Source organism: Lissotriton helveticus, chromosome 12 (genome assembly GCF_964261635.1).
Source record: "Lissotriton helveticus chromosome 12, aLisHel1.1, whole genome shotgun sequence".
NCBI classification, from domain to species: Eukaryota; Metazoa; Chordata; class Amphibia; order Caudata; family Salamandridae; genus Lissotriton; species Lissotriton helveticus.
In genome coordinates, this window is record NC_136073.1 from 567,484,316 (window position 1) to 567,508,601 (window position 24,286).

Genomic DNA, 24,286 nt, shown 5'->3' on the forward strand with positions numbered 1-24,286 from the left:
ATAGCCCCAATAGTGTGTATGCCGGGAGGCGTGGATCTCTGTATCAAAGGCTTTGTCGAGCTCGTTTAACACCCCCTCCTAAGAAGTGCCTCAGCTTTGGGCAATGCCAGAGTAAATGCACCAAAGAACCTGAGAGGCCACATCCTCCCCAACATTTCCCAGTGTGATTTTTGTCCCAGCTGTGAGTGCGGGCCGGTGTAAGATACCAATATGATGTGACTTTGTATGCTGATTTAGCCCCTACGCTGCTATGTGCTGTATTGTTCGCTCTGTAGTAGATGTTCTCCAATTCTTTGTTTGATAGGGCCCTTCCCAGCTCGTCCTCCCAACGCAATTGACCCTTTGTACGCCTCCCCTTTCTCTCAGTGGCGAGCACAGTGTAGAACTCTGAGATCAGGTGTTTATCATCTTTTTTGCATATTATCAATTTCTCAAAGGGAGTGAGCTGCTGAGAAGCCTTCACTAGTTGGTCGGGGGAAGCGACCCAGTGCCTACGTTGTAGATAGTGGCAATCATCGGATTTGGGTAGGTTATAATCTAATCTCAATTGTTCATAGGGGATTATACCATCTAAATCAAACAGCGGACCTACCCTCTTACACCCTGCTTCTCTCCATCTCTGAAAGGCCTCGGATTGTCAGCCTGGAGGGAAGTATGGGTTGTCCACTATCGGGGACATCGGGGAGGGTAATGTCGTCAGGCTACTTTTTAGTGCCATGGCATCCCATACTTTTAGCATCGCAGCCATAACTGGGGAAGAGTAGAGTCCCCAGGCCCTCAGTTTACACAGGAGCCAAGCCTCCCTCCATATATTTGCTCCAGCTACTGCCTGATCCATAAAGGTCTAGTGCTTTTTGGAGAGCGGACGGTTCCTCTCTACAATAGAGCGGAGGTGGGAGGCTTGTAGATATCTGTGCACCAATGGAAGGCCCACTCCTCCTTCCTGCTTAGACTGCATCATTTGGGACTGAGGTAATCACGCCTTCTTCCTTCCCCAGAAAAATGTGTTGATTGCTAGTTGTATAGTGTGCATAACTTTCGGAGGGAGGACCAGAGGAAGTGTCTGGAAGATATATAGAATCCACAGTAGCACCGCCATCTTTACCGCTGCTATAAGCCCAAACCAGGCCAGCTTTAGTCTCGACCACCCGTCCAGGGCCTTCATTGTTTGTTCCACCAGAGCCGAGTAATTCAGCCACAGTGTCCTAGATAGAGTTGGAACCAGAAGGATACCCAGGTAAGTTAGCCCATTGCAGAGGGAATCTCTATCTTTAGAGCTCTTCAAGTGCCTGGGGGGAGGATAGGTTAAGAACCTGTGACTTTCTCAGATATACTTTAAATCCCGGGGGCGTGGCCGAGCTGTGCTGCGGAATGCTCGCATACTAGAGCGGCTCCGCTGGCTGAGAAATATATATCCTTCAGTAATCCGTACATGGTATGTTGGACCCCGGATCACAGAGGAAGATAAATCTCTCCTAACAGCATGGCGAGAAGCGACGGGATTTTCGATGATGGAAGGAGCGGAACTCCGTGTAAAATTGTATTGCCGCCTTGGAGGCCTACCTGTGTTCCCTCCGACAGACGCCGAGACCTAGATTGAGCACTGCAACCGAGGCGCAGACTTGGGGCACCGGCGGTCCAGTTCGCAGGGCCGCAGGTCCGGTGTGAGAGGGGCGGCGGCGGGTGATCAGACCCCCCGGTGTCCTGAAGCCAGGAGGCGGAAAGAGCTGGTATGCGCCCAGGTGGTGCGCGAGAAGAACTGCGCATCCATCGGCGGCCACAACGCTGCTGAGAGCCCCGGCGGGACAGACGGACCTTGAGTGCTGCTGCGGGGGACAGGTGAAAAATACCGGAGGTGCGGCAGAGCGGACCGCGTCCTGCGGGGCTGGCCTGTGCCAAAGGGAAGTGCGTGATACTTGCCGGCTACTTGGAGCTGTGGAGAAAAGGAGGCCTCAGAGGCCTATGCGGCCACCATTTTGGGGTAATAAGGCGCTATGAGAAGGTAGGCGACTGGACACCTGATGTGAAGCTGGAGGGCTCGCTTTTGAATTGTACACTTTGGAAGTGACTAATTGTGTTTACTGGTCATCCATTAGACCTGGTACTATCCGGGAGGTGACAAGGCCCTCAGTGTTTAGCTGCACCATTGGATTGTGCATACATCACTCACTGGTAGCCAAATCACCCTCCTCTAATGCTACCTGACTGTCTGTGCGGACAGCGGCGCCCAAGAGTCCCACAGGACTTGGCGAGGCAGAGGTGTCCCTGCCCAGCGGGGGGGTGTTGCACGTTGTGCATTGGGCTAATTGTAACGCAGAATGCTGCATGATTGGAGGAGTCCTTCCCAGGCGCCACTACAGTGCATCAGAGCAGCGTGTAGGCCAGTGTATGGGGCTGGAGGGATGGGCCCTGGGCATACTGACTGCAGAGGTTGGGAGATTACACGTCCTGGCCGGAAAGTTGTGACCAAGTGCACTGACAACTTAGACTGAGTCATATAGGCATTGGACTGCGCGCATCCTCCACATGATTACGACTGGAGGCACAAGCAGATGCTGTGCAGAGACATTCAATGGTGCGTAGGAAGCATATTGGATGCATCACATATAGGAGCCTAGGAGTCCAGTGGCAGAGGGCGATCCACACAGTCTGAGGCAGAGTGCGTATGTGGGCAGGGGCTTTTTTCTTTCTTTGCTTCGTTATTGAACACACTGTACACGCTCTCGCGGAGGAAGAGTCGGGCTGATATTCACTTACAACCTGTGCCACAGCGAGTGCTGACCGCTACTATGGGAAAACCTGAAATGCGCCAACCGAAAATCAACTTCGATAAAAAAGCGAATAAAGCCGCGGATAGTGACACTGGGAATCAAGAACAGCCGGGAGACAGCGCTGCGGACCACCCACCTGCTGATGACATCAGGGAAATGTTTAAAGATCAAGGGCCAGATGTAGGTAAATCTCATTTACTGATTCTTAAATACCGAATTTTACCGATTCGGTATTCATGAATCGGTAAATGAGATGTAGATAAAAAATCGGTATGTTTTACCGATTCTGTAAAATTCGGAATCGGACTTTCGGAATTTACCGATTCTGTATTTACCGAATCGATACTTACCGGATCGGTATTTCCCATTCATTCCTATGGGCCAAAAGGCCCATAGGAATGAATGGGAAATACCGATTCGGTAAATACCGAATCGGTAAATACCGAATCGGTAAAATCCGAATCAGAAAGCAAGCAAAAGTGAAACTTAAGAAAACAGCCAATCAGGTGCTACCACCCTCCCCCTCCCTACCAGGAAGTGGCTACCCAGGCAGCTGCAACTAATTAGAAGGTTCTGGAGAGGCAGTCAGAGCTGAGCAGAGACACAGAGCAGCAGGGAGAGTTTTTTTGAAACTTTACCAACTGAAAAATGGAAAGCAGCAGTGAAAGCCAGAAGGCAGACAGAAAGAGGAAAATAAAGTTCAGCAGCATGGAGCTGCAGGTACTTGTGGAGGAGGTAGTGAGAGTGCACATCAAACTTTTTGGCAGGCACTCCCTCACTGTTCCTGAGTCTGCCAAACGAAAAATCTGGCTGGCTATTGTTGAAAAGGTGAATGCTGTGGGAGTCACACCCAGGAATACTGAGGATCTCAAAAAAAGATTCTATGACCTCAGGAGCCTCACCAAGAAAAAAATGGCTGAAATCCACAAGCAGGCTGGCCTAACCGGTGGAGGCAGGAACCCAGCGCCCCCCCCTGACTGACCTTGAGGAGTTGGTGGCCTCATCCATTGAGGCAGACAGCGTCTGTGGACTGGGAGATGTGGACAGCTCAGCCAGAGCTGCAACAAAAAAAGGTAAGACGCATGCGCTGCTTTACACCCCATACCAACCTGCTTCCCTTTACCCTTTGTGGACAAGCAAACCCCAGTCCAGTACTGCTATCACTACACAGGAGCAATGCATTATGGGAAATGTAGTCAGCAAATGTAAGACCATGTGTAACTGCGCAGACATCAGCAAGTTAGTGAAAGTAATGCAGATAAATGAAAGTTAAATGTGTAAAGCATTTATTGTAGTGACTGTGACACAGTAGCACTCAGTTGATATACGCTGTTTCATAACTAGGGGCTAAATCAGGTAGTCGACCCACTAACACAGAAGGGACTGCACCAACGAGGGAGGAGAGTGAGGAAGCAGGTCCAAGCCAAGTGCAAGCCTCGCAGGAGGAAGGTGACACGACAGGCATCTCCCATGAAGATGACAATGTTCATACCCCAGTGTTGCTGCACTCCCCACAGCTCTCCCAATCCCCTTCCTTGGGATTCTCACCAGAAACTTCACCAACACTGCTCCAGTCCACTCCTGCAACCCCACCAACCAGGAGGCGTGTCGTGGCCCCACTACCAGTAATGGAGGCAGCAGAGGGTGAGGGGGAGCCTCAAGTCACCGTAGATGCGAGTTCAGCAGCACTGCAGTCCACAAATGAGACAGTCACAGCTCGCAGGAGACAACGCAGACCCAGCAGGGCAGGTGGACGTGGTGATGGCACTGTGTTCCGTGGGCTGGAGGGCAGCATGGTGCACATTCAAAGGATGCAGGGCAAATCCATCCAAGCCTGCCAACGCCAATTCAGAGCCCTGAATGTGCAAATAGGAGACATGGGGAAAGGCATGAGAGACATTGTGGAGGCAAATAATGAGGTTGCAAAATAAAATACTGACATTGCAGCAGGGATGCAGCAGATGAGCAACTCAATTATGCAGCTATGCTCAAAACTTGACAGTCTGTCACACACAAGGCGCAGGGATGCCCGTGCCCACAATACCGCCATCAATCGCTTAGCCACTGCCACATCCCTGCTATGCAGGAGGGGCATACATATGCAGGAGGCGTTGACACAGAATACAGCTGAGGTCACCAGGGGCATGGCCAGAATGACAAGTGCACTAGAGGCAATGTTGATTTCACACACAGCACAGAATCCTGCCCTGGACGTGGCAGAGGCTGAAGACACTAGTAGCCGGAGCAGCCTATCAAGCACTATTGTGGAGACACGGAGGAGTACCAGGCGCCAAGCTGAGGCTGCAGGGCACGCTGAACAAAGCGAAGAACATCCTAGTGGCTCAGGGAACCGCGGGCACAAGTGACATTACCGGTCATGGGTGAAGTAACCCGGGCCATACAGTCCCCAAAAGTATAATGTTTAGTTTGTTGCACTTAAGTGCTTGAACGGTGTGGCACCATTAAAATACGTTGGTTGCATACACAACCTGTCTGTGTCTCATTACTTACTCAGAAATAGTTGCGCGTAATCTCCTCACGTCTGTAACTGCCATCACTTGGTGTTGACACTCCAGCAGGTTGTGGTTCAGGCACAGCAATCTCGTCGTCATGATCCTCATAGTCTGACAACTCCACCTCAGTACCCTTCTTCACAGCAAGGTTGTGCAACATAGCACAGGCAGCAATGATCTTACAGCAGTTGATGGGGGTATACTGCTGTGCACCTCCATTTTTGTGCAGGCACCGGAACCTGCTTTTCCAGATACCAAAGGTACGCTCCAAGACATTTCTGGTGCTCTTGTGGGCCCGGTTATTTCTCCTTTGGCTGGGTGTTGAGGGGTTGAGGTAGGGGGTGAGTATGAACGAGCGGAGGGCATATGCACTGTCTCCTAAAGGAAAATGGGAATACATTACTCACATGCATACATGTACTTCTTACTGCAATAGGTGTTCAAGGGGTCGCACACTGTGTCTTACCTAGGAGGTATCCTTCACCAAATTCCACTGCAGTCAGCCGTGCATAGATACCGCTGTTTTGAAATATATAGGAGTCATGGGTACTCCCAGGGAATTTTGTCACAAGGTCAGTGATGGCGTACTTGGCATTGCAAATCACCTGCACATTGATGGTGTGGGTGGACTTCCTATTCCTGTATATATATTCGGTGGCAGCAGGGCGACAAATGGGAATGTGCGTGACATCAATGCACCCAATGATATTGGGGAATCGCGCCATCTGGTAAAAGTCCGATTTTGTTTGGACCAGTTCTGCATGGGTTGCAGGAAAAGATATATAATGGTCCATCCTCTGTAACATGGCGTCAAGGAATTTGTGGAAAAACCTTGGCAGGCTGCTCTGGGTCACCCCACCTACCGCAGCAACCACACTCTGGTAGCTCCCAGACGCAAGCAGGTGTAGGCTGCACAGCACCTGCACGTGGGGTGGAATAGCGTGTGCCCTTGGGGTAGTGTTCTCCAACAGTGGTTGGAGGCCCCTGATGAGGTCCAATCTGGTACCTAAGGAGTATCTCTGCCTCTGTGAGCATGAACAAGGTGATCCTCTGCCTATAGACCTGCTCCTGTCTCTGCCATTCCCTCTATCCTTCCTCCTGTAGCCGTAGCCATCTTGCAATTACATAAAATGCTGCCATTGTGCAAGGAGAATTGCATTTTGGGCCCATTTTTATAGGTTGTACCTGGTTACCATCTGATTTCAATCCATGGTAAATACCGACTCTTAAATACCGAATTTGAAGCAAATTCGGTATTTAAGAGCTTACCTACATCTCAATATTCAATTTGACCACTTCTTATTTACCGATTCGGTATTTTACCGATTCGGTAAATTTACCGATTCTGTAAATATACAGATTCGGTAAATTTACTGATTCGCAAACCGTTGCGATTCGGTAAATTTACCGATTCGGTAAATTATCCGATTCGGAATGTTTACCGATTCGGTAACTTTACCGATTCGGTAAATTTACCGAATCGGACGATTTTCGGTCTCCTACATCCCAAATGCTCAATACCGGTCGGTAACGGCCGAAAATACAGATTTTCGGCCGTTACCGACCGGTATTGGGCTACCTACATCTGGCCCCTAAAGTCTTGCCTGCAGGGGATAGACTCTAAGATGGATTCACTTGCGGAAAGGATGGACAGGATAACGGAAAGGGTTGAAAAACAGGAAGGCCGCATTTCTGTCCTGGACACTAGGGTCACGGAAATGGAGGAAGGACGAACGGACATGGATAAGAAACTGCGCGGAATGGATGGAGCCCTGCAGTTAATAAGACAAAAGAGCAAGGATTTGGAAGCCAGATCGAGGAGGAACAACGTACGAATCAGGGGAATAGCTGAGTCAACGGACATTCCAAATATGGAGAGGTACATAGAAGAGATGATGAAAGAACTTTTTGGACCTGACCTTTCTGGCATGTTTTTAATTGAACGGGCACTCCGCTCGTTGGGCCCTAGACCAAAGCCAGGGGTGCCAGCAAGACCGATCATTGCCAGGGTCCTCACTTATAGAGACAGAGACAAGATCTAACGACTAGCACGAGAAAAAGGAGATATACAATATAAAGGTAATCAAATAGCCCTATACCCGGACTTTACCTTGCAGGTTCAGGCGGCCCGCAGGGAATTTCTTCCCGCGAAAAAAATATTTCAGCAGATCGGGACTAGATACGCCTTAATCTATCCCACCAAGCTCAGAATCCAGGCCCACGTGAAGCCTACTTACTTTACGGACGCCAAAGCTGCTCTTGCCTATGAGAAACAAATGGCAAAAGACCATAAACTGACAGGGGCAGGAAAGGACTCACAATCCAATAAAAATATGAGTGACAATGATTAAGGACCTGGGACACAGACGTTGGAAACACAGATAAGTGCACGCCATTGTGAACGATACTGTTGTAGCTGCTCTGATTGTAGTATTGGTTGACCTATAAAATTGGGGGCGTAAGCGCCTCATAGCCCCCAGATGTATGGTTAAGATCTGTTACTGGGCTGTATTGACGTAATAAATGTAACTGCTTTCTTGGGCTGGGGGAACGTATAATATTCTCGGCCACCCTACCAAAAGAGTGGGGGAGTTATGCCAGTGACCTCACGCTACCAAATGGGATGATTCCCTTATGCTCCACACTGTGGATTGTATGGTTATGGTTCATGGGGGAGAGGGTGGGTGGCTCACAGCCTGTTTAGGGGGTTGGTGTGGGAGGAGGGTGGGATGAGGGTTTGTTTGTTTCCCCTAATCTGTCATGTCACATGTTAGTGGTAAAAAGTAGTTCCCACCTGGATTGCACGGGTGCATGCATGTTGCTGGACCAGAGGTATGGCATTCCTGTGCTGCAAGCTACCGATATCTTCCTGTTTGATACATTCACCGTGAAAGCAAGGAACAGGCAAGAGGGACACACACGTACCGCGACTCTGCAGAGATTATGACGAGCATCACATGCCTCTCATGGAATATTAGGGGCTTGAATGACAGGAGAAAGGTCAGACTGATCCACTCTTACTTATTTAGACACGGGGTAGACATATGCCTGCTTCAGGAGACGCACCTAAAGTCTGCAACCACAAACATGATCAGGCACAGTAGATGGGGAGAGGTGGTGGAGGCTAAGTACTCGAATTATTCAAGGGGGGTGGCGATATTAATATGTAGAGGCCTACATTGGAAGACACACCGCTCGCTGCTTGATAAAGACGGTAGATATATCTTGCTACAGGGGTGGCTATGTAACACTCCAGTTGTAATAGTGAATACCTATGGTCCTAACGTTGATAGCCCAGCCTTCTTCCAAACTGTCTGGCAGAACATCCAGTCACTGGGGAAAGTGGCAGTATTATGGGGGGGCGATTTTAATGTAGTGCTATCGCCCATGGCAGATAGACAGGGTGCGTCGCGTGAGCATCATCCTAAGGCAGCAGCAATGTTGTTGGACATAGTTAAAGACCTACACTTAGTGGATACATGGAGATCTCTTCACCCGAAGGCAAGAGAGGGCACTTGCGTGACACAACATAGGAACGCCTGGTCCAGACTGGACTATTGGTTGCTATCTAGGGACCTGCACAATTGGGTTACGGAAGCTAAGCACCATCCACGCACATTTTCTGACCATGCACCTACCCAGATCAATGTGCAGATCCCACCACAGTACATACAACCATTTAGTTGGAGATTCCCGTCTAAAGCATTACTGGACCAGGTTTTCTGTGAAGAACTTAGAGAGATACTGGTCGACTACTTTGAACTAAATGAAGGGTCTGTGGAATCCCCTGGGACTCTGTGGGAGGCCTTCAAGGTAGTTACTGGGGGACATTGTATGGCATTGAAAATGGGAGCACTGAGGGCTATACGGCATACCTTGCGAACCCTTGAGCGAGATATTCAAAACCTGGAAAGGGATAATAGGGTGAATCCGACTAATGCTACCAAGGCTCAACTCAGGTTAAAGTTAACTGAATATCAAGAGGAGACAGAGAGGGAAATGGCATACTTGTACAAATATGCTCATGCTAGGTGATATGGAGAAGGAGACCGGGCTGGGAAGATACTGGCCAACTTGCTCCGTGCCCCAAGGGGCTCCGAGTACATCAACAAATTGTATACAGAGGCGGATGAGGTAGTCAGAAATCCACAGGACATTCTTGAGACAATGGCCAAATATTACCAGTCATTATACACCTCTCACACTGACGCACCACTTTCGGATATTACCGACTATTTGGATTCCATTGTGCTGGCGTGGTTCAATAATGGGACGAGGGAATATATGGACCTACCAATAACGATAGAAGATGTGAGCCAGGTCATATCTGGCATGCCGGCTGATAAATCACCGGGGGCAGATGGACTCACTGCGGCCTTTTATAAGGAATATGTGGATATAATTGCTCCCCGTCTACTTCAGGTTTACATGGAGGCTTGGGAAATGGGTGTACTCCCCCCTACCCTAAGAGAGACCACAATCATAACGTTACTAAGCCTGATAAAGATCCCACTAAACCAGACTCTTATAGGCCACTATCTTTGATCAACCTGGACGCCAAAATTTATGCCAAACTTCTGGCCAACAGATTACAGCCAATGCTTCCGCAAATTGTCCTTCCAGACCAATCCGGATTTATACCAGGTAGGTCGACAGCGCATAATCTGAGAGTGATATTTGGCCTGTTGCACTACTTAGCGGCCCATGTTCGGGCGGTAGCGGCATCACTAGACGCTACAAAGGCATTCGACTCGTTGGAATGGAAATTCCTATTTGCCCTGCTATCCCGGATAGGGCTAAGTCCCAATTTTATTAGACAAATCCAAGTAATGTACACTAACCCGACGGCGAGAGTGAGGGTAAATGGGCAGATGTCAGAACCATTTGCCCTAACCAGGGGGCCAAGGCAGGGATGTCCGTTATCGCCCTTATATGGGAATATAGGAACTACACTACATGGCGCCCAACGTTTGGTAAGGTGTTAATTTAACGCTAGATACTAGAGTAACTCAGTCGTGCTTTTCACACAGACCCCTTTTTCCCATAAAAACTCCAATAGACGTCTGGAGTGGGTGAAAGGATAATATCCGCCAAAACTTCGTTGGAGGAGAATCCTATGAATTAGTTTTTGGTTTAGTCAACGTTGAAGGATACAGTGTTCCAAAATATTGTGCACCTAATCTTTGTTTCCTTGAAACTTGCTCTGCAAACTTTCTGTCAGCAAAAATTATGAAAAGTGATGACGAAAGGGAGAGAGCAGCCTTGGCAGCTCAACTGTTGTTAAACGACACAGCTCTTCAACAAAATGACCCGGATGCAAAAATCGTCCCGGTAAATGTAAGAAAGAGTGTAACTTACAAACTTATAAACAATGGAGTATCATGAAGCGGTGGTACAGTTATATTTGTAATAGAGGCACATGAAGATCGGCAGACAGAGGTATTCTATTCATGGATAACTATTCCAGCAGCAAATGCTGTAACACACGAGTTCCACTACTACAAAGCAGAGGAACACCCAGCGGAATACGTTCCTTTCGAGGACGTTGAAATTCCACTAACTTACCAGGAGCATCAGCTCTGGTTTAATGGCGCCCTAAAACATCAAACTCACATTACCAGGCTCGGTCCACTAGGTAGACCAGGAGCCACATGGCCGGTTCTAGCCAGCTATACACCACATCCTGACATTGAAGAAATGTCAGACAGAGAACTTTTAGTTCAGCTAAAACAATTAATTAAAATACATAGACAATTGGTCCAATATGTCATGCAGACTTTAACAGTCCAGCCAGCAATAAAAATTCCACAGCACACCCCTCACCAGGGGAACACAAATAAAATTACACCACAGACTATACAATCAGTCATTGTCAAATTACCCGCAAAACGGGAACAAATTCCGTTCTGGTTAGCTCAAAAAATTACTCAAATAGAGGCAGTATTTCCTGATAGTACACCTCATGAAAAACACAGAATTCTAACAATCTGTCTACCAATGCGGATCGCACCACATGTGGAGGACTGTGACACTTGGGGAACAGTCTTTGCTTCAATATACACAAAAACACATGGTGTTCCGTCTATGGCGGTTATACCAGACGTACTAAGACAGATTCAACATGAATACGGTCCGGAGCCTGCTTTAAATCTAGGTATGAAATTACTGAAAGAGTTTAAGCAAGTCTCGGCTATACTACTAGCCAACATAAAAGGAGAAGCAGCATCTGTGGCGATCTGCCAAAAATTAAAAGAAACAGAAATAGCAGACCAACCTTTTGAACGTGCCAGAATAATTGAAAAGTGCTATGAAGAATTAGGTAGAGATTTGGGTGGGAAACCACTAAAACCACAACTAACTGAAAATCCTGAAAAAACCTTTATTAAGAATAATCTCATTACTCCAAAAAAGAAGTGGGAGGGTAATAAACAAACCACTCCCAGAGAAAAACTGTTTCAGTCCAGAGGAAGGTCTCCCCAACGGAGAAATAGATCTCCAGGACGAGGGGACAGGTCTCCACAACGGGAGCCCTCTGAAAAAAGATACAACCTTAGAGATAGGGACAATTTAAGAAAACCTGACCGATATCAAGATAATGATACACGTCCCTCTCGATCTTTTCAGACTTCCTCACAGAAATCGGAAAGAAGAGGACGGTCAGAACATAAAGAAGAGAGCGTCAAGTCCAAAGACAAGGAACCTGCTCATCAAAGTAAAATTTCCCAAAAAGAAGGTAGCTAGTATTAAAATAAAACATGCCGAGGATTCTGAGGACACAACTCAAGAATGGAGAATGGGCCCAGACAATGCTAGACAGCGCAACAGAAGTGACCATAGCTCGCAAGATCCTGATGAATCTTCTGGAGACAGTGGACACGAATGAATACATTCAGGTGGAAACTGCGGACACCAGAGTTAGTGTACCCCATAAATTATATGAAATAACATTACGTATAGAAGGGGACAAAACTAGGAAAATAAGAGGTCTCCTTTGGGAGAATCTATCTAAAGGCTATGATATCCTTCTAGCAGAGAAAGACTGGCCACCAGAGTTTGTCAGGGAGTGCCCACATGGCGAAGAAATGATTATGCCTGCCTTCTCAAATCACATTCCAATTCATAAAAAATACACATATGCTAGAAAATGGGCAGTGGCCCAAGCCCCTGCATTATATAAAAATCATGTAGGATGGGATGAGGATTCTCCTCACCATAAAATTCAGTTAAAAAATCAACCTACTGCACAGAGGCAGTATCCTGTTAAGCAGTAAGCTAAAAAACAAGTCAGGGAGATCTTAGATCAACTTGAATACCAGGGGGTGATTGAAACATGCACCTCACAAATGAACAACCCTTTGTTTCCTGTCTCCAAACCAGATGATTCATATCGTCTAGTTTTGGATTACAGACACCTAAACTCATGTTGCAAAACATTTGCAGTGCAAAACTCACACAGTGCAGCACTAATGAATAACATTGTGCGCAAAAAATATAAAACGACATTAGATATTTCAAATGGTTTCTTCTGTCAAAACATTGCACCAGAAAGCAGGTATTTGACCGCTTTCTCCAGTATGGGGGCCCAGAGGCAATTTTGTTGTCTCCCCCAGGGATTCAAGAACAGCCCAGGATTATTTTCAGCCAGGTTAACAGAATTACTACAAATGTATGATGATGAGGCATCATCTTATGTCGATGACTTCTATCTTACAGACGATGACCTGGAGACACACTTGAAAAGAGTGAACACCATTATACTTGGGTACGCATCTGAAGGGTACAAATTCAACTTTAAAAAATCACGAATTGCCCACCTCACTGTCCTATTTTTAGGATATGAGTCATCAAGTAAAGGCAAAAGCCTAGCAGACAACTTCTTAGAGAAGTGTGCAGTACTCCAAGCTCCAAAAACGCTGAAAAACTTACAATCAATTCTAGGTTTCCTGAATTTCGGAAGAACTTACATTCTAAACTACACAGAGAGGGTTAAACCCCTCTACAAATTAATAAAACCTGATTTCAAACCAATTAATTGGACACAGAAACACACAAATATTTTACGATCAATACAAACAGATATGTTAACCAAAACAAAACTGCAAACACGCGCAAACGAACGCAACCTTGTAATCCCAGTCATCCCAGGAAGATGTGGATTTACGTACCTGACCTCTGATGAGGGAGAAACGGTACCAATAGCTTATAAATCACACATGTACACACAAGCTAAAATGAAATTCAGTTCTACTGAAAAAATTCTGACTGCGGTCCAAACTGCTGTAGCAAAAGAAAGAGCCCTCGCACAAGGTAAACGTATAATAATCGTTACACCGGTACCTGCCCTAGAGGCAGTAACAAGAGCCAGCATTCTGAATGCTAAAGCTTTACATCCAAGATGGATACAATGGGTTAATTCTCTTGCTGCATCAGACGTAGTATACAAATTTGATCCTAACTTAAAAACGCAAGAGTTTCTCCAATACGAATATGAATGTCCTCTGCCGACTGAGATCATGCCTCTAGAACATTACGGCTGTCTAATATATACAGACGGTTCAGTACAACCCGCAGTTAGGGGTAAACAAGCATATAGTGCTGCGTGCGCGATTGTTAAAGGTCGTTGGCACGAAGTAAAATTTAGACCCCTGGTCACTAAAACTCAATCACTGGGAGACTGTACAGCTCAGCGAGCTGAACTACAGGCTTTTAAGATGGCGCTTATAAATACCGATCGCGAATTCCCCACACTAATAGTGTGCGATTCATATTATTGCGTCCAGTCTTACAATGAATACTTGCAGAACTGGGATCAAAACGGTTTCAAAGATGCAAAAGGTGGCACAATCAAGCATAAAATGCTTTGGGAACAAGTAGTTCTTTTACAGAAAGAACTACAAAAGACTCACGTGATACATACACTGAGTCATCAACGTGATGGCGTTCACGTTGCAGGGAATTCATTGGCTGATGAGGCCGCAAAGGCAACTGTGCAAACGGCTTCCGTAGCTGCCATTACCCGGTCAAAAACAAAAATAGACAGCGAGATAATGCAAGCTGTCGGTGCTTCAGTAAAAAACCGTGGTAAGACACTCCCGAAAGGCTTTCCAGTAAAGTACTCATACAAAACTGATGCAAATAATGTTCCTTTTGCTGTAATCCCTGGAGTGGGGGATAGGGCAATTCCAAACATGGAACATAGGTTAGGACTAATTTTAGCGGCATATGAAGGGCTCGCTTCTGCACATGCTGGTGTTTACGCCACAGTATCGTTATTAAAACAGAGATATTGGTGGCCACGCATGAGAAAACAGACTAGAAACTATGTTTTAGAATGTGAAATATGCCAAAAAATGAAGGTATCAACAGTGAAACGACCTGCACAGACGCCCCTTCTAATCTCAGATAAACCATTGGCATGTGTTTACCTGGACCACTGTGGTCCCTTACAAAGGGATGGCAACTATAAATATATCATGGACGCAGTGGATTCCTGCACGAGATTCATTTGGATGTGGCCCCAGCGCTCGGCTGACGCCAGAACTGTTATAAAAGATTTACGAGTCTTTATCGGCACATACGCAATTGGCATGCTTCATTCTGACCAAGGTCCTGCGTTTAGCTCTCGAGCTTACAAGGAGGCCATGGCCAGCTTGGGCATTGCATTGCGGTACTCTAGTCCATTCCATCCTGAGGGAAATGCAGTAGTGGAGAGAAAAAACCGTGACTTAAAGCAATCTATAACAGCGAGGGTATTAGGTTCGGGCGATGGGTGGGTCAAACATCTAATAAGTGTCCTACGTAGTCTTAATAATCTGCCAAGACATTCTCTGGGTGGAATCACTCCGTATGAACTTTTGTTTGATACAAGAATGATAATCAAAGACCTCGATAGTCAGACTTCAGTGGTGGAACAAAAAACCTTTGATATCAAAGATCGTTTGGCTGTTTTACAGGACTTAAATGAGACAAGAGGAAGTCTAAGTAACACAAAGCTAAAGCCAACGGCCACTGAAGAAAAAACACCTGTCCCAGCAAGACCTGTCTGGATTCCAAATATTGGGGATCTGGTCAGAGAAAAGATCGTGGTGAAGAAGGAATTTGGGCCTTCTTACAGGAAAGCAGTCCTGTCTTAGCAATCAGCGGAACAAGATCAGTAGTACTACCGCCCCTTGCTGGTAAAAAGGAGAACAGAGTTGTATCAATCGACCTGGTAAAACCACAATCATGTGGCCAATAATAAGTAGTAGGCCCAGTGGACTCCCAAGATGTAGCAGAAGACCAAACCTTGCTACAATTCAAGAGGTTCAAACTGAGAGACTAATCACATTTGATAAACCTGCAGTGAATAAAGAAGGACTATGCAACAAAGCCATGGAACTTGTGCCTCTTGAAATCCAAATTGCAACAGCTCGTCAAGAAATACCTGTCTACAATGATGTAGCCTCTGACCATACAAATGCAAAGATTAATGAAAGTCCGGAAGCAATTCCAACAATTGACAGAACTGCATCTGGCTACTTCATCAATTTCAATGACTTTTCTGAAGATCCAAGTGAACATGAAGAAAAGCCAGCAAATAAAACTTTCAAAGAAAAAATAACTGAACTCTTTCATCAACTTGGAGAAACATATCTGATTTCACCATGGTTTGAATTATGGATTGTGTTAGGTGTACTTTTCCTCCTACTCTGGCTCATTTTGGTTTTAAGCTTGGGAAGATTGATTGATGGAAAATACAGTACAATGGACACAGCCAGTCAGAAAATCAACTTGGTTCTAAAGCCTCACAGATCTTCTCACATTGAAAAAATAGAACTATCATCAGTAAACATCACAGCCATTCCTATACCTTGTGGTGTAGCATGGGACGCTACTGATTACGACATCTATGGCCCGGTTGAAATATTGAAATATCCACATCAGTTCAAGGTTTCTTTAAGTGACTTTCTATCACCTAGCACTTTCTCTGATGATTGGGACTTTGAAACTATTAATAATATGATGTCAGATTTAGAAATGTCAGCAAAATTTACAGAACATGATTATTTAGAAGGTTCATCAGATTATCAAGAAATGTATTGCTTTAATCATTATGGGCACCACTATTTGCATAAATCTGCTAATCTAGAAATGATTTCACTTATAATCAATGGGAACATTGTCCAACACCGCCAAAAGGCAGCTCGAAAACATTTTATGAGAAATTCCCATACTTCTCAGTGTTTAATAACACTGATCCAGAAACGTTTTATTTTAAGATTATAAATAAGACAGGAATGAAAAACATGTTGACAAATACTAAACTGATATATTCTGCAAAATGTTATGAAAAATTGTCTACATTTGGTTTTGAATTTTGGAAAAACAACATTGAGAAAAAAACTGGCAGGTACAAGGTTTAGAATCATTATTCAGAGCCTGCATGATCCCAGAACAGATAATGTTCCTGAATGACACCATTCAACAAACAACCTGTCTTGGCCTAGCCAGGATAAAGGACTTAAACAAACCGTCTATACCAAAGCCCATACCTGATAGTAATAGCACTACAGATGTGGAGATAGACGTATCCCGTATTTTACACCAAAATAGAACTAATCCTGATTGGAGAAAATGGTTGATCTGGCCCACAGACACTAATAACTGTCAAGATAGATTCCTGAACAAAACACAGGGGTTCAAACAGAACAGGCCAGACCCAAGATATTCCCAGAGACAACATCCAGGGATAATAACAACATACAGTGTAGGAAAACTATGCCTGGAATGGCTACAGAAATCCACACTATCTGAAATTAAGCAACACTTGACCTTACTTAAAGAAGGTGCTGACTTGCGAGATTTCTTATTGGGACCTCGCAAACAGCGTCAAAAACGTTTCATATACGCCGGTATATATGCTGCTTACAACGAAGCTTGGAAAGTAACCCAAATTGAAACTGCTGAAAAAATACAAGAAATTGATCGTATTAATTTAGAAAAAACACTGTCTTTAGTGGACAATGAGTTAATGACTCTGTCCTCCAGAATTTATTCACTGGACAGTATTGTATCATCTGCTATTGATATAATAGAACAGGATATGCTAATGTTACAACATGGCCAGTCCCAATTACGTTCTATTGTACAGTTAGGCTGGACGTTACAAAATCTCCGTTCAGGCTACGTGCCATGGCGTCTAATCAACACAACGTCATTGTTTTCTGTCTTTAACCTTACAGATAAACAAATCTCTTTGGCACAAAGAGGGGCAGACTATACGGTGCTGAGCATTGAAAAACTAGAAAGATTACCATTGACAGTCTCCGAAAAACCTGTTATTGAATGGATAATACATGGCACCATTACAATTCCGATAATGACTTTTCAGTTTCAATATTGCCAAAAGCACATACCAGCGGGCCTGTATGAAAGGTTGGGTAAAGGGTACATCAAGTCAACCTGGAATTTACCTTACACACATAGATGTTGGAGTGGGGGGAAAAAAGAGGTATTCCTTAGTGGTAACAACTGTAAAAATTCACTGAGCGGTACACTTCTGTGTAAAGGAATTAACTTGCATGGAGCCTGCGAAGGTTCATCAAATAACCTTTCATGCCACCTGCACGGCACCCATGCTACACAAGTAGAGCCTTTTTTCAGACAACTTTCCAATGGCAGTTACGTTATGTTAAGTGACCGCAGCTGTTGTGGCATGTTGCCAGGAACGGCCTATCTCGTCAGTGTTACATCCAGGGTCACTTGCTGTATGCAAGTATTGTATCCAAACAGAAAACCAGACAAGGAGGCAACGATATGGCCTTCTTCGAATATCTCTTTTATTCGAATTGATACTTTAAGCAGAATGAAGTCCATTCTTTTATAAACAACTGTGCCTTTAACCTCGTCTAAAGAAACGTATGATCTGCAAGTCGCAAGACAGCAGCAGAGATACATGCATTATTATCAACAAATTGCCCCGTGCATTTCATAGAAATGTTAAGTCAAATCTTAAACATGTCTGATACCAGTGGCATCACACATGTATTTAAGACAATTTTTTCGGGACTGTTAGCACCCTTTGAAGCAGTCCTGAGCATCTTCCCGAGTTTCGTGCACTCTGTGTTCGGCGGCCTGCCTCTCATCTTGGGACTCGTAGCAGGAATCTTATTTTTGTTCCTTCTGCTCCGATATGGCAAGTCCAGTCACAGACAAAACTCAGGCCACAATGGAAGAAACGCTCCTAGCAATGCGATACCGAGATCGGATTACTAAAGTCCTCGGCCTGGCTCGGCTAAGAAATCTGAATACTACCTGGTTTCTTTCATTCAGACCAATCTGGCAAGATTGTATCCTACCTGTTCTACGATGCCTGCTCTGTGGAGAAGAATGCGTGTTAGACGTCTGTCTCACACTCCCATCAGCAGTACCTATGGATTTCGATACTTTGCTTGGTTCGGTAACGGCTCATGCAACGTGTTCTGATGACGGCATTCGTTGAGACCTCACCATTACAACTAGGTGGCGGTGAGGTACGAGATGAAAGCGGCACACAGGTACAGCCTACTGTGACCGTTGCTGATCTAGACACCGATGACGGCAATGCATCTCACATATGCACTATTTCTACTTTTTCGGACATGGTCCAACTTTCACCTACTGTTGTAGACAAATTCTTTGCCAGCCTATCTGAGTTAATGTTCTCTCCTAACAACGAGAATAGCTTTTGAAAGCACGAGCACACAGCGTTCCCTGAACTCTGAATTCGGCCTTCAGTTTTGATCAACAGAACTTCTAAAAACTCTGGAACAATTTTTTTTCCCTGAAAGCGAAATTATAATTTTTTCCACGTTCTCAAAATATTTACCCCATGGCACATGATCCTCTGCTTAAAGTAGAACTATTCTGAGAGAACACAACTTCTATTTTTGAAAACTCTAGAGACAATATTTTGACTTAGCCTCTATCAAATGTACAGTCTTGTATAAATATGTGATGAAATGGACTCGACCCTCTCTTCTGTATTAAGAGCCATTTCATAAATGTAAATTTCGTGCTTCATTCAGTCAATATTCCAATGTACTAAAAATATATTATCTGAATGATACCACTGCTTGAAAACGTACAATATAATACTCATTTTTCGTGTTTATACCATTTCAAATGCATTTTATGTATTTTGGGGTGGGATGGAAAACACATGCATAGATATGTTTCAAATTGCTTAGTATTTAGTAATGATGGACATTATACGTGGAGTGGGTGTTGTAGACGAATCTAGGACTCTAGTTAATTATTCCCGATTTATGCCCTTATGTGGTTATATCAAATCATATCATTATATAGGCATAAGAATCATACCCATATTAAGACATAGCCAATGCAGTCCAAATGCGGCAAGGCTACTCCCATAGACTCCTAGAAAGCACAACGTGTTCTTAGATAAACCAAGCCTCCAGCAACCCGGAAATCCCCCCTGCTTCTGTATTTGATTTGTCCTAGAACTCCTGGAGTCCTGAAAGAACTGCAAGTTCTTAGTGACGTCTTATGTCCAACCTTACGTCAAACTCGGCACCTTCCAGGTGTAAATATACCAGCATCTGCCCTAGCAAGACACACGGTGGTTTGGAGCAGATCGACTATCTACTTGCCCGAGGCCCTGCTGTAGCAAGTGCCGAAGGAAGCCGACCCTACCGCTGACGCACTAAGAGAGACGCTGTCTTTTCTCCTATCGAGAAATCCAGCTCCAGTGTTTCCCTGTCACCCTTACGGGTTGCTGGGAGATCGAGTCCTGAGAGAGAGATACAAGACCTCCTTCATTCTATAACCAAGGTACGGAGCTGATTAGACCCTTAGAGAATTCTTGATTTAGATTCTTGGCAGAAACTATCTTAACTCAAACTAAACCTCACTCAGGGCCCGATGTAGGTAAAAGGGAATTTCCGATTTCAAAATACCGAGGCGGGCCGAATCGGTATTCTGAAATCGGAAAACGAGATGTAGCAAACAAACAGCGAAATAATAGGGAATCGGTCGGCATCGGTAATGTGAATCGGTACGTACCGAATCGGCATGGACCGATTCGGAAAGTACCGAATCGCCTACCACCGAATCGGAACTAGCCGAATCGGCTACCACCGAATCGGAAATAGCCGAATCGGAAAAATCAGAATCGGCAACTACCGAATCGGAGGTATGAAAACACACCCATGGCCAAAAAGCCCATAGGAATGCATTGAAGAAACCGAATCGGTAAAATCCGAATCGGATGATACCGATTCGGATTTCACCGATTCGGTAATATCCGAATCGGATACAGCCGATTCGGTAAAAGCCGCGTCAGCCAATGAGGTGGCTCCCCCACCCAAACAGGGAGTGGCAACCCTGGCAGGTGCAGCCAATTAAGAACTTTCTGGAGAGCCAGCCTGAGCTGAGCAGTCACAGTTAGCAGCAGTGGGAGTAGGAGGTAGTGAACTGTTCAGAGCAAGATGGCAAACCAGAGTGAGAGCCAGAAGTCCAGCCAGAAGAGGAAGCCTAAGTTCAGCAGAACCGAGCTGCAGGTGTTGGTTGAGGAGGTGGTGAGGGTGCACCGGCAGCTATTCGGAAAGCTGTCCCTCAATGTGCCAGACAGCACCAAGAGGAGGCTCTGGAGCGAAATCGCCCAAAAGGTCAACGCTGTGGGTGTCACCCCCAGGTCCCTGGATGAGCTGAAGAAGCGCTTCTACGACATCCGCAGCCTGACCAAACGGAAGATGGCAGAGATCCAGAAGCAGGCTGGAGTCACTGGTGGTGGCAGGAACCCGGCGCCACCCCTCACCGAGCTGGAGGAACTGGTCTCCAGCACCATTGAGAGGGAGAGCGTGACCGGAATTGGGACCCTGGACAGCTCAGCCAGAGCTACAGCTACAGGTAAGAGGCATGCGCATCAGGACACACCCTACCAGACACCTCCCCATTAGACACAATGCATAGCCAAACCCCAGCACAGTACTGTAACCAACATACAAGAGACAAGCATCATGGTACATCCAGTCAGCAGAAGGTATCAAAATATGGCAGTGCAGAATCACAACACATGAAACAGTGGAACACATTCTACGGAGATGCTAGGACATGTGGAATGCTTTAATTGTACTGACTGTAATACATCGGCACTCTATTTACAAATGCTTCTTTGTACCTAGGGGCACCATCAGGCGGACAACCACTGCCAAAGGAGGCAGCAGCACCATCTACCACTGCACTCGCAGGGCCGAGCACGAGTCAGGCTGCCGAGGAGGAGGAGGAGGAAAACACCATAGGGCTGGGTATTGAGGGAGACCTGGCAATTGACTTTGATGCACTTCACTCCCCACAAATGCAAAGCACACCCTCCTTGCAGTTCTCCCCAGAGAACTCCCCGACAAGGGAGCTCTTTCCACCTACACCAGCTCCTGCCACTGTGGCTCCAGTACACCCTGTCCTGGGAGCAGGGGCTCAGGCCCCGGCCAGCACCACACCCCCACCAGTGGCACCCCAGCCCACTCAGCAGGCGGGCAGCAGCAGTACCCGGCGCCGTGCCATTCCCACCACTGCAGAACCAGCACGGGAGGCCAGTGTGTTCCGGGGCCTCGAAGGTAATATGGTGAAGATCCAAAGGCAGCAGGCGAAATCCATCATGGCATGCCAACGCCAGCTCCTGCAGCACAACCTGCAGATGGGGGAAATGGTGAAAGGATTTCAGGCCTTTGTGGATTCCAACAAGGAGGCAGTAGCAGGTTTAGCCAGGCTAACCACTGCCATCACACAGTTATGTGGCAGACTGGAGGAGCAAGAGGTGGTGCGCAGGCGGGATGCCCGGGTGCAGAACCGCTCCTTAAGCCGCCTTGCTGCAGCAACGGCACTACTCTGTCAGCGCGGTGCCAACATGGAGTCTAGTCTAGCACAAAATACCGCAGAGTTGACAAGGGGAATGGCCCGCATCACGACAGCAATGGAGGCCTTGATCATCTCTAACACTGCCGCAAATCCTGCCCTGGACCTGGGGGATGCTGGGGACAGCAGCAGCCGCAGCAGCCCGGCCAGCGCTGCGTCAGAGCCACGCAGGAGCACCAGGCGCTCCGCAGATGCCGCTGGTCATTCTGAAGGGGGTGAGGGACACCACAGTGGGGCTGCAAAGCGCTCAAAGAAATAGCCTAGCAAGGGCGGGTGAGGCAACCTGGACCCTAGACTTTTGTTTTCATTGCTATTACACCTTTTTTTTGTTGCACATCAGTGCAGTAACTGTGTAGCAACAGTATTAAAAATTGCTTATTCAACACAACCATTCACCTGTCTGTGCATTTGTACTCACTCAGAAATAGTTTGCTGTTATCTCCTCACGTCGGTGTCTGCCATCACTTGGCGTACACACCCCAGCTGGCTGTGTTAGTGGCACAGCTTCGTCGTCATCATGGTCCTCGTAGTCACTCAACTCCACCTCAGTGCCCTTCTTCACCGCAAGGTTGTGTAACATTGCAGAGACAGCTATGATTTTGCAACAGGTGATGGGGGTATACTGCCTTGCACCTCCACTCTTGTGCAGGCATCTAAACCTGCTTTTCCAGATGCCGAATGTCCTTTCCACAACATTCCTGGTGCTTTTGTGGGCACGGTTATACCTCCTTTGGCTGGGTGTAGAGGGGTTGAGGTAGGGGGTGAGAATGAATGAGCGGAGGGCATATGCACTGTCGCCTAGAAGGAAAAGGGGTAAAATTACTTACATGCATACATGTATTTCACTTTGCTGTTTTTGGTTATGGGGGGCTGATGATGTGTCTCACCTAGGAGGTATCCTTCTCCAAATTCCCCAGCCATCAGCCGTGCATAGATGCCGCTCTGTTGGAAAATGTAGGAGTCGTGGGTACTACCCGGAAATTTTGCTACCAGGTCTGTGATGGTGCATTTCGCATTGCAGATCACCTGTACGTTGATGGTGTGAGTGGACTTCCGATTGCGGTAGATGTATTCTGTGTCAGATGGTGGGCAAATCGGAATGTGTGTGCCGTCTATGCAGCCAATGATGTGGGGGAATCTTGCCATCTGGTAGAAATCTGCTTTGGTCTGTACCAGTTCTGCCTGGGTTGCAGGGAAGGAAATGTAGTGTGCCATCCTCTGGATCATGGCATCAAGGAACTTGTGGAAGAACCTTGACAGGCTGCTCTGGGTCACCCCTCCTGCCACAGCGACTACACTTTGATAGCTGCCAGACGCCAGCAGGTGTAGGCAGCATAGCACCTGCACCTGCACAGGGATTGCGTGTGCCCTTGGGGTGGGGTGCTGCAACAGGGGTTGGAGGTCCCTAATGAGGTCTGTGATGGTCTCTGAGTCCAGCCTGTACCGCTGTAGGATCTCTGCATCTGTCAGCATGACCAGGGTGATACGCTGTCTGTATACCTGCTCCTCCCTTTGCCATTCCCTCTCTCCTTGCTGCTGTAGCCGTAGCCGCCTCGCTATGACATAAAAAGCTGCCATCCTGCAAGTTGCAATGCATTTTGGGGCTGTTTTTATGGGTTGGAGTTGGTTACCACCTGATCGTAATCCATGGTAATTACCGAGTGGATTCTACCGATTTTGAGCCAAAATCGGTGTTTCTGTGCCTCCCTACATCTCCCCATCTGTCCGAAGCGGGGATTTTCCCGATCGGTGATTCTACCGAATTGGTAGGTTCTCCGATTTGGCTTCTGTCCGATTCGGTGTCTCTACCGAATCGGTACATGGACCGATTCGGCTTATGTCCGAATCGGTGTCACTACCGATTCGGTACATGCACCGATTCGGCTTATGTCCGAATCGGTGTCACTACCGATTCGGTACATGCACCGATTCGGTGTTTGCATCCGATTCGGTGTGTTACCGATTCGTACAGTATCCGATTTTCGGTATGTACGTATCGGATTCTTTTACATTCGGTAATCATTCCGATTCGGTTTTCGCTCCGATTTGTACTTTTTTTTGAGCCCTACATCTCGATGCCAGTATACCGATCGGTAAGGGCCCTAAATC

General features: G+C 46.5%; 1 long non-coding RNA gene across 1 annotated transcript in view; it reads right to left on the reverse strand.

The window, feature by feature from the left end:
- Positions 1-5,601: 5,601 nt before the first annotated feature.
- LOC144798613 (uncharacterized) overlaps positions 5,602-24,286 on the reverse strand; it is a 45,036-nt gene continuing 26,351 nt past the window's right edge. The window contains exon 3 of the long non-coding RNA XR_013603580.1: positions 5,602-5,662. This is a non-coding gene — a long non-coding RNA (uncharacterized LOC144798613). The remainder of the gene's footprint in view (positions 5,663-24,286) is intronic.